The sequence below is a fragment of the Passer domesticus genome, chromosome 1 (assembly GCF_036417665.1).
Source record: "Passer domesticus isolate bPasDom1 chromosome 1, bPasDom1.hap1, whole genome shotgun sequence".
Classification (NCBI taxonomy): Eukaryota; Metazoa; Chordata; class Aves; order Passeriformes; family Passeridae; genus Passer; species Passer domesticus.
Genome location: NC_087474.1, coordinates 105,898,589 through 105,909,585, shown reverse-complemented (window position 1 = coordinate 105,909,585; position 10,997 = coordinate 105,898,589). Strand labels below are relative to the sequence as shown.

General features: G+C 36.1%; 1 long non-coding RNA gene across 1 annotated transcript; it reads right to left on the bottom strand.

Moving 5' to 3' along the window:
* Positions 1-763: 763 nt before the first annotated feature.
* LOC135289111 (uncharacterized) lies at positions 764-7,254 on the bottom strand. Its single transcript, XR_010351908.1, has 3 exons — positions 7,173-7,254; positions 3,241-3,318; positions 764-879 (listed from the first exon to the last, which is right to left on the bottom strand). It is a non-coding gene; the product is annotated as an uncharacterized LOC135289111 (long non-coding RNA).
* Positions 7,255-10,997: the final 3,743 nt, after the last annotated feature.

Genomic DNA, 10,997 nt, shown 5'->3' with positions numbered 1-10,997 from the left:
ATACAGAAATACTCTGAAACAACCAGAGATATTTATATAGAGCATCGAGACTTCATGATAACATCCCAACAGGTTGTGTGTATAGGATACACTGAAATGATGTGACACAGAACATCATTCAGACAAAAGCTTTTCATTTTCCCACAAAGATACACAAAAAAACCAATAATGTCCAATATATTCAGTTTTTTTTCTAGATGTCTAATTATCTAGCTCTTAACAACTAAAATATTCTCTAGAAACTGATATTCTGAAACTGAGAAATTGGCTTTATCTACAGAATTCCAAATTAAATAGTCATGAAGGTATAACAGGGATGTCATAACAGGCTAAACCACTGATTTTTATTTACTGTTTTCTATTCTCTTTTTCCTCAAGTAAAGATCTGTAAGCCTCTAGTGAATACCAAAACCCTGTGTGCTACTCTACTTGCTATATAACATTAATACCTATACTTACAAACAAATCAGACAGAGGCAGGCAGCACTTCAATAGTCTCCTCTGAGGAGCTCCTCTACTTAATTATACGTGTTTGTAGCCACTGATGTGAAGCTGAATAGGTTCAGCTGCGTGGACTCTGTGTGTTTTCCAAAAAAGACAGAGCTCCAGAATAGTGTCATTTGGCCCTCTGTAACAGAGCTTGTAAAACAGAATTAGCTCTTTCTAAAAAACAATATCATCTTAATTTCACTGAACACTTTTTCTGAATCAATATTTAAGTAGAACATCTTTACCAATAGATACTTCAAATAAATTCTTTTTTTTTTTTAATATTTTGGGTTTGCTCAGGAATTCAGAATCAAAAAAGGATTAAAAATACTTAAGGTGGCATGGTTTCCAGATAACCAGTAGGTTAACAACTCTCTTTACTCTTCTCTCCTGCAAGGAAACAGAAATTGATTGGAACTCTCATTTTGTTTCAGTAGCTCTCAGAGTTTAACTACAGGAGTGCATGAACTTTACATGAAAGGGATAGCTCAAAAGATCCAAAATTTTAAATACAGTTTATTCCTTTAATAAATAAATGCTTTTCTATTCTGAAAGATTACAACAACTGCAATAGGAGAAAAATCCACTGTTAAAAATTACTTTGTAACTAGAAGCAATAAAATACATTTTCTTCCAGAGTTTTCTTCTTGAATGCAGTTCAGTTCTCAATCACCTAAAAAAGTACTTTTATAACAATAAATAAATCCTTCATACTCATAAAGTTGTTACTAAATTTCTCCCATGAGTTCAATAGCATTTATTCCACACTCAGTTTCAGTATGTTTATACCATAATAGTCATCTAATATATACAAGTAATGCAAAAGTGAAGTGTATTTTTAGGCTTTCTAAAAACATCTTCTCCTGATTTAGAATTACATGTATGGAAATGATTTTTGAAAAAGGTATTGCTGGATATGTGATTGGTGATAGACCACAATTTTAACTATAAAAAGTTGGGGTTTTTTAAAATATACATCCCAGTAATATGGAAAGAAGACTATGAGAAGGAAAATAAAATGCAGACCTGGCTTTCGTAGCAATGTTGCTGTGGTAATAAAGACATTTTAAGCTCTTTGTTATGCTCAGATTTCTCTGCTGTTTGCAAGTTTAAATGACTATTGAAAGCAATCTCTGCTATTGAAAGTAAATGGTGTCTCTTCTGTAGTGGAGAAGTGCTGAAGTACCACAGTGCTGCTGTGGCTAAAGATTGTTGTCCTTAAGAACATAATTAAATTATATCTGAATAGAGCAGTTAAATAGCTAGATAAGCAATGAAGATAAATCAGATAAAAATTAACAGATAAAACTCAGCCTTTCCTGAGACACTTAGCTGAAACCAAGGACCTGAACATTCTGTTTTAAATTATTCTTTACTGTCTCTTCTGCCTGACATTAGTGAAAAGAAAGACCTTGCTTTAAAGACATAATTTTAAAAATACCCAGTGGGAGTAAACAGACTGTCTAGAATGGAAAAATCACAATGACTGCAATGATATCTCATCTTCACAGAAGCAAGATAAAGTGTCAAGAACAGTGAGAAAGAGGAAAAAGGTGACACATAAAGATAGCAGGATTTTTGTCTTCCCTGATCCAAGTCCAATCAAGCAAGTGTGGGGGGGAAAACTGACAATGGAGAAAACAGGCAGTCTAGAATTAAAGAAAAAAATATCTACAGCAGTCAAAATATATCCAGCTTTATCCAAACCAGCATGAATTATACACAATAGAGCCATTTTTCCTCTTGCCTTTGGAGATTGACTTGAAAGAGAATCTGGACACAGCTAAAGGTACCAACTGCCTAAATTCAAAGAAATTTGAAAAGAATTGACTTGTCTGTCTTCCTTCTCTGTCCTTTCATATCTAATTAAAAATCTTTCACGTAAGTACTTTTTCTTTGTGAACAGGTTGACTTTGACACTACAAGGATTTAATTTTTTGACTTCAAAGGACTTCACACTGACTTGTAATGTAAAGGCTAGTTTTATCCATAAACTACTAATATATCTTATCCACTGAACTTTGAGGATTTATACTTGTCTTTTGTTATACAAACAGCTGTTTTTGAAATGGAGCATGACCTGCTTTAGATTAATCTAATTGGGTGCATTTTCAATTATTATAGACTAATTTAAAGGGACTTCAAGGGTCCAGTTTCTCAGCTGCTTAATATCAGGGAGTTTTCAATGGAAATATGCAAATTTTAAAGATCTGTGTCTATACGCATGTGTATAATAGATTTGTTTTTCACAACAGTAAGATTTTAAAGTAGTCATTCATTATACAAATGTTTTTCAGCTTAAAATAGGGCAGAGTTAAAATGAGTAAGATTTAAGCTGCAAAATATGTTATAAATTAGAAAGCATTTATCTCGACATTCATGTAGATTTTTATATTTCAAACTTGAATAGCATTAGCTTGTTCTTCACTGTGTTTAGGGCTTATGGTAATTATTAGAACAAGCTTCACTGTAAATAAAGCTTATGTGAAAGTGCTATATGTAATAATACACACAGAAGTATTTCTTGTATGCAAACACAAATTAAAGTTGAAAAAATACATCTGTATTGCTTTATTATCATTTTATCATAGGTTTTTATATGTTTACTTACCATTTTCTAAAATTCTGTAAAGAAGGAGGAACACAGTTATTAGTAGGAATATCTATTTTTACTATATAATTAAGAAAAATATAAAAAAAATACACAGAAGAAATTAATTCCCTTCTGATGGGTCTAAAGGGTAGGTTTACCTTTGTACCAGGATCACAGAACTACAGAATATCCTGCGCTGGAAGAAACCCACAAGGATAAGCATGTCCAACTTCTAACTTCAAAAAGGGAAACATAAAAGTTAAAACATATGTCTAAGAGCATTTCCCAATTGCTTCTTGAGCACTGACAGGCTTGAGGTCGTAAACACTCTCCAGTGGAATTTGTTCCAGTGTTTGACCATCCTCCCAGTAAAGAATTTTTATCTGATATCTAATCTAAACTTACAACTGCAAATTTAGGCCATTCCATCAGGTGATCAGACACCAGACAGTAGAGATCAGCACCTCACCTCTGTCCCCATTATGAGGAAATTGTCAACAATACGGTCACCCATCCATCCCTCCAAACTGAACAAACCCAGCATCCTCACCCACCATACCAAGTAATGCCCTCCACTCCTTTCACCATTGCTGCCCACCTGGGCACATCATGTTATATATTTATATCCTAATTATCTTGTGGAGCCCAAAACTGTACAGAATACTCCAGCTGAGGCCACAGCAGTGCTCTGATTTAGCAACTGCCCATTCTCTGTACTGTGCTTAGAGCACCCCAAGATACAGTTGGCCCTTTCGCCTGCCAGGAAACAGTCACAGTTCATTGTGAACTTCCCATCAAGCAAAATCTCCAGATCATTTTCTGCAGGGCTGCATGTGCACCTCTTGTCCCTCAGTCTCTATTTATACCCATATAAATATATTTATATTCTTACAACCATATAAGTATACTTATATACTTATATATTACACTGTCCCAGGTGCAGAATCCAGTATTTGTCCTTCTTTCACGTGGTTTTACTGTGAGGAAAAAAGCTAATGCTGCTTTTAATTAAGGAGAAACTGAGAGAAAAGTATTTTCAATTATAGCTCATTCAAAACTATTATTACAAAGCAATTAAAAGCAAATTCTTTGAGTTATTTCATGCATATGTCAATGTAAATATTTCTCCACTGAAATCAAAGCTGAGGATTGCTTTATTTTGTCAGCCAGACAATTTCCTCTCCCAGAGGAAAAATAAGTAGCAGATAAAAAATAGGCAATAACACAGGATAGATGGCTGCTTAGAGTGGGAAGCCTTCAGAAAATTTTAGAGTCATTCCCCTTTTAATGCAATGAATATTTTGCTGTGCAACAAACCCTTGTTACTCCTGTGGATATGCTAGGAACTTGGGGCATTTTCTGGCTGCAGTTAACCATCCTACTTCTTGGCAACAAAATGGCAGCAAAAAGATATTTGTAGTACTCTTGAGAGATATTTTTTAAGGAGCTAGTTAATGAACTGTGTTATGAAAAACAGTCTGAAAATTGCTGTGAGTTAAAAATAAAATAAATAAACCTCTGACCAAACCAAACCAACCAACCAAAAAACACGAAACATAAGAAGCTGAAAATTTCCTTGTGTTCTTGGCTAAAGCTCTTGCTTTCGCAGTCCTTGTCAGGAAATTACTACAATTTAGCCAGTATTTATGTCTGCAAATGTGATAGGAGTTACTGCTCAGAGGAATTAGTTTAGTATCTAAAGGAAATAAGGTCTATAGAGGCTTAACCCCAAATGAATCTTTAGATTACAGCATAAGCACTGCAAAAACAATACTTTTTTACTGGGGTGAAAACGGGTTTTAGGTTCAGCACCTTGCTACAAAACCCAAGTCAGTGAAGAAAGTATCAAATGCTAACATTCTGGCTGCTGAAAACAGAAATGGGCCTTGGTCCCACACATGCAGGTTCTGTTAGCATTGAAATCCAAGATGAAGTAGACCAGATATAAGTGAAGATAAGCAAGTTACTGCTTACACATTCTTTAGGAATATATCTTTCTAACAATTCATTGTTTGATAAACTGAAATCAAAGCTGTTATACTTGAAGCATAATGTGAGGGTGTGGAAGATCTTAAGGTGTCAAATATGATAAAAAGCCCTTAACAGAACGTTATTTCCATTCCTTGTTATATTTTTCTTTTTGTTAAAGACAAAAAAAAGCTCTTTTTTACAACTGTAAGGTGATATTCACAATTTGGGTTCCTATGCCGTGTGTAACTTTATTGAGTTCATCTGTTATTTTAGAAAAAGTTATGCACCTCTGAGAAGATTATCCAGGCATTAAATTTTTAAAAACACTGAAGTAACTGAAGTTACTTGCATTTCTTCCCTCTTGCAGGATGAACATTAGAGGGCTTCACACACCACTTAAGACTCATAAACACCTAGTCATTTTTGCCTAAATATCTTTTCTGGCAGACAACGTGGGACTGTACCTTCGTTTGTGAAGAAGTTGAAAGGAGAGTTTAATGGAAATAGTGCAATACCTGACAAGGATTCTGCTGAACAGCACTGTTCTCAGCCCAAAGGCCCTCAGACCAATATTATCATCCTAGATAATTCTGCCCCACTCTTCCATTCAAATTTGGCTGTTCCAAAAAAAAAAAGGTTGAAAAAGGTTGTCTGTCTCTCTCCTTTTATATCTAGCCTGATTACACACAGGGCCAAGAACTAGAGTCCCAGAGAGCACACCCATATTAGCATGTAGTGCTGTATCAGGGTTATGGCTGTGAAGCGAAACCCTCCACTGACTCCCTCAGCACATGGCTCATCCCTGGAGTCATCCCTGGCACATGAGCTGGGTTCCTTTTGACTCACTCTAAAGATCTGCTCCTGTTCCGCTGTGCTGCTTGCTAATGAAGACATAGCCAAATGCAAGTCAAAAACCTGATTAAATATTTATTTGGAGAATAGCTTTAATTCCAGTCTTTTAGGGAGGAAATCCCCTTAGAGATGGAAGGTGTGTGTTTGAATTTCTCAAGATGAGGCAGTGCTTAACCTGAATTCCTTTACAGCCTTACTCACTCTTACACTTCCCTTGTAAAAGGAAAGCAGCACTTCTTCAAAGGAAAGCAGTGGGGAATATTGTGTTTCAGTGAAATTTAACTCTGCTGGTTTGCTCTGGTATCATATTCCTCCCTCCACAACAGACACAGCAAAGCTGAAGTACTGCCATACCAGGCCACATCAAAGGTCCTCACAGCCCAGCATCCTGTCCCCAGCAGAAGCCCATAGGAAATGCCTTGGGAAGGGTATAATTACAGGACAGAAAGTGGTTCTTTACTCAGTTGAAGCTATTTCATTCCTTTGATCATTATTACTGTCCTTTCCTGAACACTTTGAAGGTTAATACTTTTCAGGAGATAAAAATACAAGAATGAAACAGAGTTTAATAGATTTTAGGGATTTGAAATGAAGACATAGGGGTGTTTTTATCATTATTCTTTTCCTAATACTTTTTAATATCCTATCTGTTTCCAATTGCTACTGGACATGGAGTTTTAAAAAAGATATTACAATTCTAAGATTGGATTCCCAAATGGCTGGTTAAACTGCATCCCTACACAGGTGAAGTCAGGTTTTGGGATGGGAGTTCTCTTTACATCATTTCACACTCATCTACATCGACTTTCTTCTGCTATGTTGTCCCCAGATGACTCAGGCACACCATTCACTGGTTCTCACAGTCTTACTCTCACTTTGAATACTTTAGGTTGTTAGGACACCTTTTCACCTTTCACCTTACTTTCCATATTATTTCCCAAATAATAGCTGAATATTCTGAAAAGCATAGGCTCAGTGCCAATCTCTCTTGGAAAACATGAACATTTATTCCTATGCTTATTTTACAGGTTTGTATGCTATTATTCACACAGGTAAGAACCTTCTCTTTCAATCCAATAATCTCATGTTTGTAGCTATTAGTAGCTTCCACTAAGATGACATTTCTTGTTTTACCTTCTTTCTTAAGATTAATCCATTCTTAAGCTTTATGCATAAAAGCAGAATTTTAGATATTTAAAATACTTTCAGGACTGGCTGTAAACACAGCTGAAGTAACAAATTATGCTTGTCACCAGACCTAACTCACTTTTACTAAGGGAAAAAAAACTGGAAGCAGAGCAGGTGGTGACTGCCATCACAGGCTACTGAGGGAGCAAGAGAACAGAACAGAAACTGTGTTGGGCTAGGAGCAAGCAGAGTTGTCTCTCAGTTCATGCCAGGGATACCATGCTCTGAGATTTCTTCTGATTAACCTCTTAGAGGTCCCACTAGCAGCTGGACTAGATGATCCTTGTCAGTTTCTTTCAAATGAAATTATTCTATTCTGTTCTGTTCTATTCTATTCTATTCTATTCTATTCTATTCTATTCTATTCTATTCTATTATTTCATTCTATTCCATTCCATTCCATTCCATTCCATTCCATTCCATTCCATTCCATTCCATTCCATTCCATTCCATCGTTCCTTAGTGGTCACACCACACATTTTTGTGTCAATGCAGCAAAGCACCGAAGCCAAATTTTTAAGAGTAAAATTTAATTTTATTCAGTCTGCTTGTGACTTTCAAGCTACTTCTCAGTCCATAGGGGAAAAAAAAAAAAAAAAAAAAAGAGAGAAAGTTTGACTCTGTGTTCACTTTTGGTATTTGTACAAACCTGTCTGTCTAGACATCTCGTGTCAGCCTTTGCAAAAGACTAACAGTGTCTCTCAGTTTATCTAGACAGCTCAGTATTATCAGCACAAACCCCATTTCCTACCTGTGCTTCTGAAATTTCATTTCCCTTGACCAGAAATCCTTTTCTGCAAGAGTACACATCTGAAAATGAAAGGCATAGGAAAAGCCAGAATCTCTGGAGAATTCAGTTTGGTTCAAACATAAAATAATACTTTGGATGTTAAGATGGTCTTAAACTAAAAATGATTTTTCATTTCCCCGTGCAGATGTGGGGTGTTTTTTTTATTTCAGGGGGAAATATAGAGTTTTTTGTCACATAATCTTCCAGAGCATCCAGACTCATCAGTAGTATAGTTTGTTGGTATCTAACTTGCCTGTCAGTCTGTATCATGCTCATCAAGAGCATCTGCTACCACACTGCACAGAGAGAGCTACAGATTTCATGAACAGGTGTTTATTCAATACTGAATTTATTTAAAAGATGTTCTGTTATCAATTGATATGCTTCCAGCAACACCAAGATGTTATAGGAATAAAAATATCAGGCACTTAATGAGAATTCTGCCTATAACAGGTGAGAAGACTATGAAACAGGTCAAATTCACTCCTTGGCAACATTGGTTAAAAAGTTTTCCTAGGAAATGCCCAAAACCAAGGCACAAAAATTGTGCCTACTAATAAAAATAACCCTCCATTACACAATGTCTCAATGTACCTCATGCCCTAAGAATGCCAGTGGAAAATCTGAAGCCTTGCAAGGGTGCAGGAGAACTACAGGAAGCCAAAACCATTAGCCTTTATGCAACACTCCTTATGACTGACAGAAGTGAATATGCAAGAGGTGTATAACTGGATGAAATTTTCAGGTTAAATGACTCAAAACAAGAAGGGAAAACAAATTGTATACATGAAATTTTGAGCAGGTATCTTCAGATTCCCCACATTCTTATGGCCCCCATTTTTAAGACAGAGTTTGCTTTATATCCCTTGACCTGATGAAATTATGAAATGCATCTTATGTAATACAATTACAAGAAAATGTGTATTTATTTCCAGGATTATAAGAAAACTGCTTTTTTTTAAGCACAGCAGGTCATATTTATATGAGATGCAAAATAAATGGAATATTATTCCATTTTTTACATATACTTCAGAGCTCACACCTAAACTATGAGATCTCCACCTTATATGGATCTCTGCAAAAATCTGCAATCATGGTGATTAACAAAGATCCTCAATTAAAGGCAAGAGTAATAATCTTCATATATTTACATTTCCTGTGATATGTAAAACAACAGCCATTTTTTTCTAGCAAAAGACTGATACCTGTGGCAATGAAAAAATATGAGGTTACTACAACTGATAGAATCTCATGGAATACTTGAGCAATTTTCTAATGAAAATATGGACACAAAGGTCTGTGTGTTAATTATAACTGTAATGAATATCCATTCCAAAAATTCTTGTTGTGTCCTACAAATATATTTGTAACGGAGAAGAGGTAAGGAGGAGATCAAAGGCAGAAATAATTTTAATATGCCCACTTTCTGCATCTTCCTCTTTTTCTAACAGTATTTCTTCTTCACCTTTTTTTTCCTTCACATTCATTTCCTTATATTAGTTTTCTCCCTGCCAGCCCAGAAGATATGCAGTAGCTAGCTACCTTGAAATTCCTTGAATATGGTTCATAATTTATAATCCATTGGCACTGAAAGGTACAGGGAGAAAGGGAAGAGAAAAAGAAGAGAGAAAGAGAGACAGAGAGAACAGAAACACAGAAAAGTGAATGGTAGCCTGCAATAAAACCAGTCATTCTTCTCAAGCTAAGGGAGAAAACACAAGCCATGAAATAATGATGGGTCTTACAGCCCATTTGTTGACTTTTTGAAATAGGATGTAGTAAGCACTAGCAGGATAATTTAAAATATTAATTGTAAATTGAGGTTTGAAACAGAGGAGAGGATGGAGGAGAGAGAGGGACTCAGGTGTGTCTGGTGGTACTGACAACTGACATGGGGACTGAGAGCTACCCAAGCCACATCAGTGCAGCCAACTCCAAAATGAAACTCCTGTCAACTTCATTTCATCTCCACCAGTGTCAACACTGCACTCCCTCCACTATTACAGTATCCTTCTATCTCTTTTCTGATTGCTACTGCAGTTTATACCTCAGGGAATAATGCCACATTATTTTTCACTTTGTGGATAATCACCTGTCTCTTTAAATCAACATCAGGTGTCAGCTCAGGACCTTCACAACTAAAAAAACCTCTTACTGAGTTGGTGGGAAGTAAGACTCATATCCTAGTGCCTAATCAGTTTTTTTATCAGCTGCTTTATGAAAGAAGAATCACATTTTCACCTGTTTTTATTGTCATGACACCACTGTTTTGGTTGTGGAAGCATGCTCCTCTGGCTCAATTTGCTTTACTAAGACATGCTGCACTGGGCTTTCACAGCTGTTCTTGATTTGCAAAACAAACACTTACAATGACAGCAGTGCCATATTTTTGTGGGGTTTTCTTTCCCACAATAATGTATGGACAATTCTGGTTGGGATAATCCCAACATTTTAGGGCTGAACATGTCTAACCAGAAACCCAAAAAACCCAACAGAAAACCAAAAACAGGTGAAAATCACATCACTCCATTAAAAAAAAAAAGTATTTAGATGGTTATGATTCCTTCTAAGAAGGAAATTCTAGATTCTAGGAAGATGAAATCTGACCACTGAGGAAATACAGAATGAAGCTCTGTAGATGCAGCTAGGTAATTAGAGGGCAGACAGGAACCAAGTTCTGCTGGTTGGAGAGTGTAATGGTTTAAGCCAAAACCAGCACAGGGAGCTTTTGTCTTCAGGCACTGCCCCTGCCTGAGGCAACTCAGTGAGACCCAGGAACTGGCCACAGCAACAAAAGTTCCAAGACATATATTCATGTAAAGTGACTAAGCAAGGTCAAAATGTTAATTTTCTCCATGAAGGCAGACAGTGGAACCTCCTCTAGATCTGTATTTTGCATCCTTTTTCCATCTGATGCTACTGGTTGACAGGTACTTTACATATTTAAATCCTTCTAGTCAACCCAGATAGGTAAAAAAAGGTGTGTGTGATTTCTGGCTTTATTTCTTTAGAAATCCCAGAGATTCATTGGTACAAAGAAAGAGAAGGAGAAAGAAGAACGAATAAAGAGCAGTACAAATTATTAAGAGCAGGTTCAGCAATCACTCTATTCCT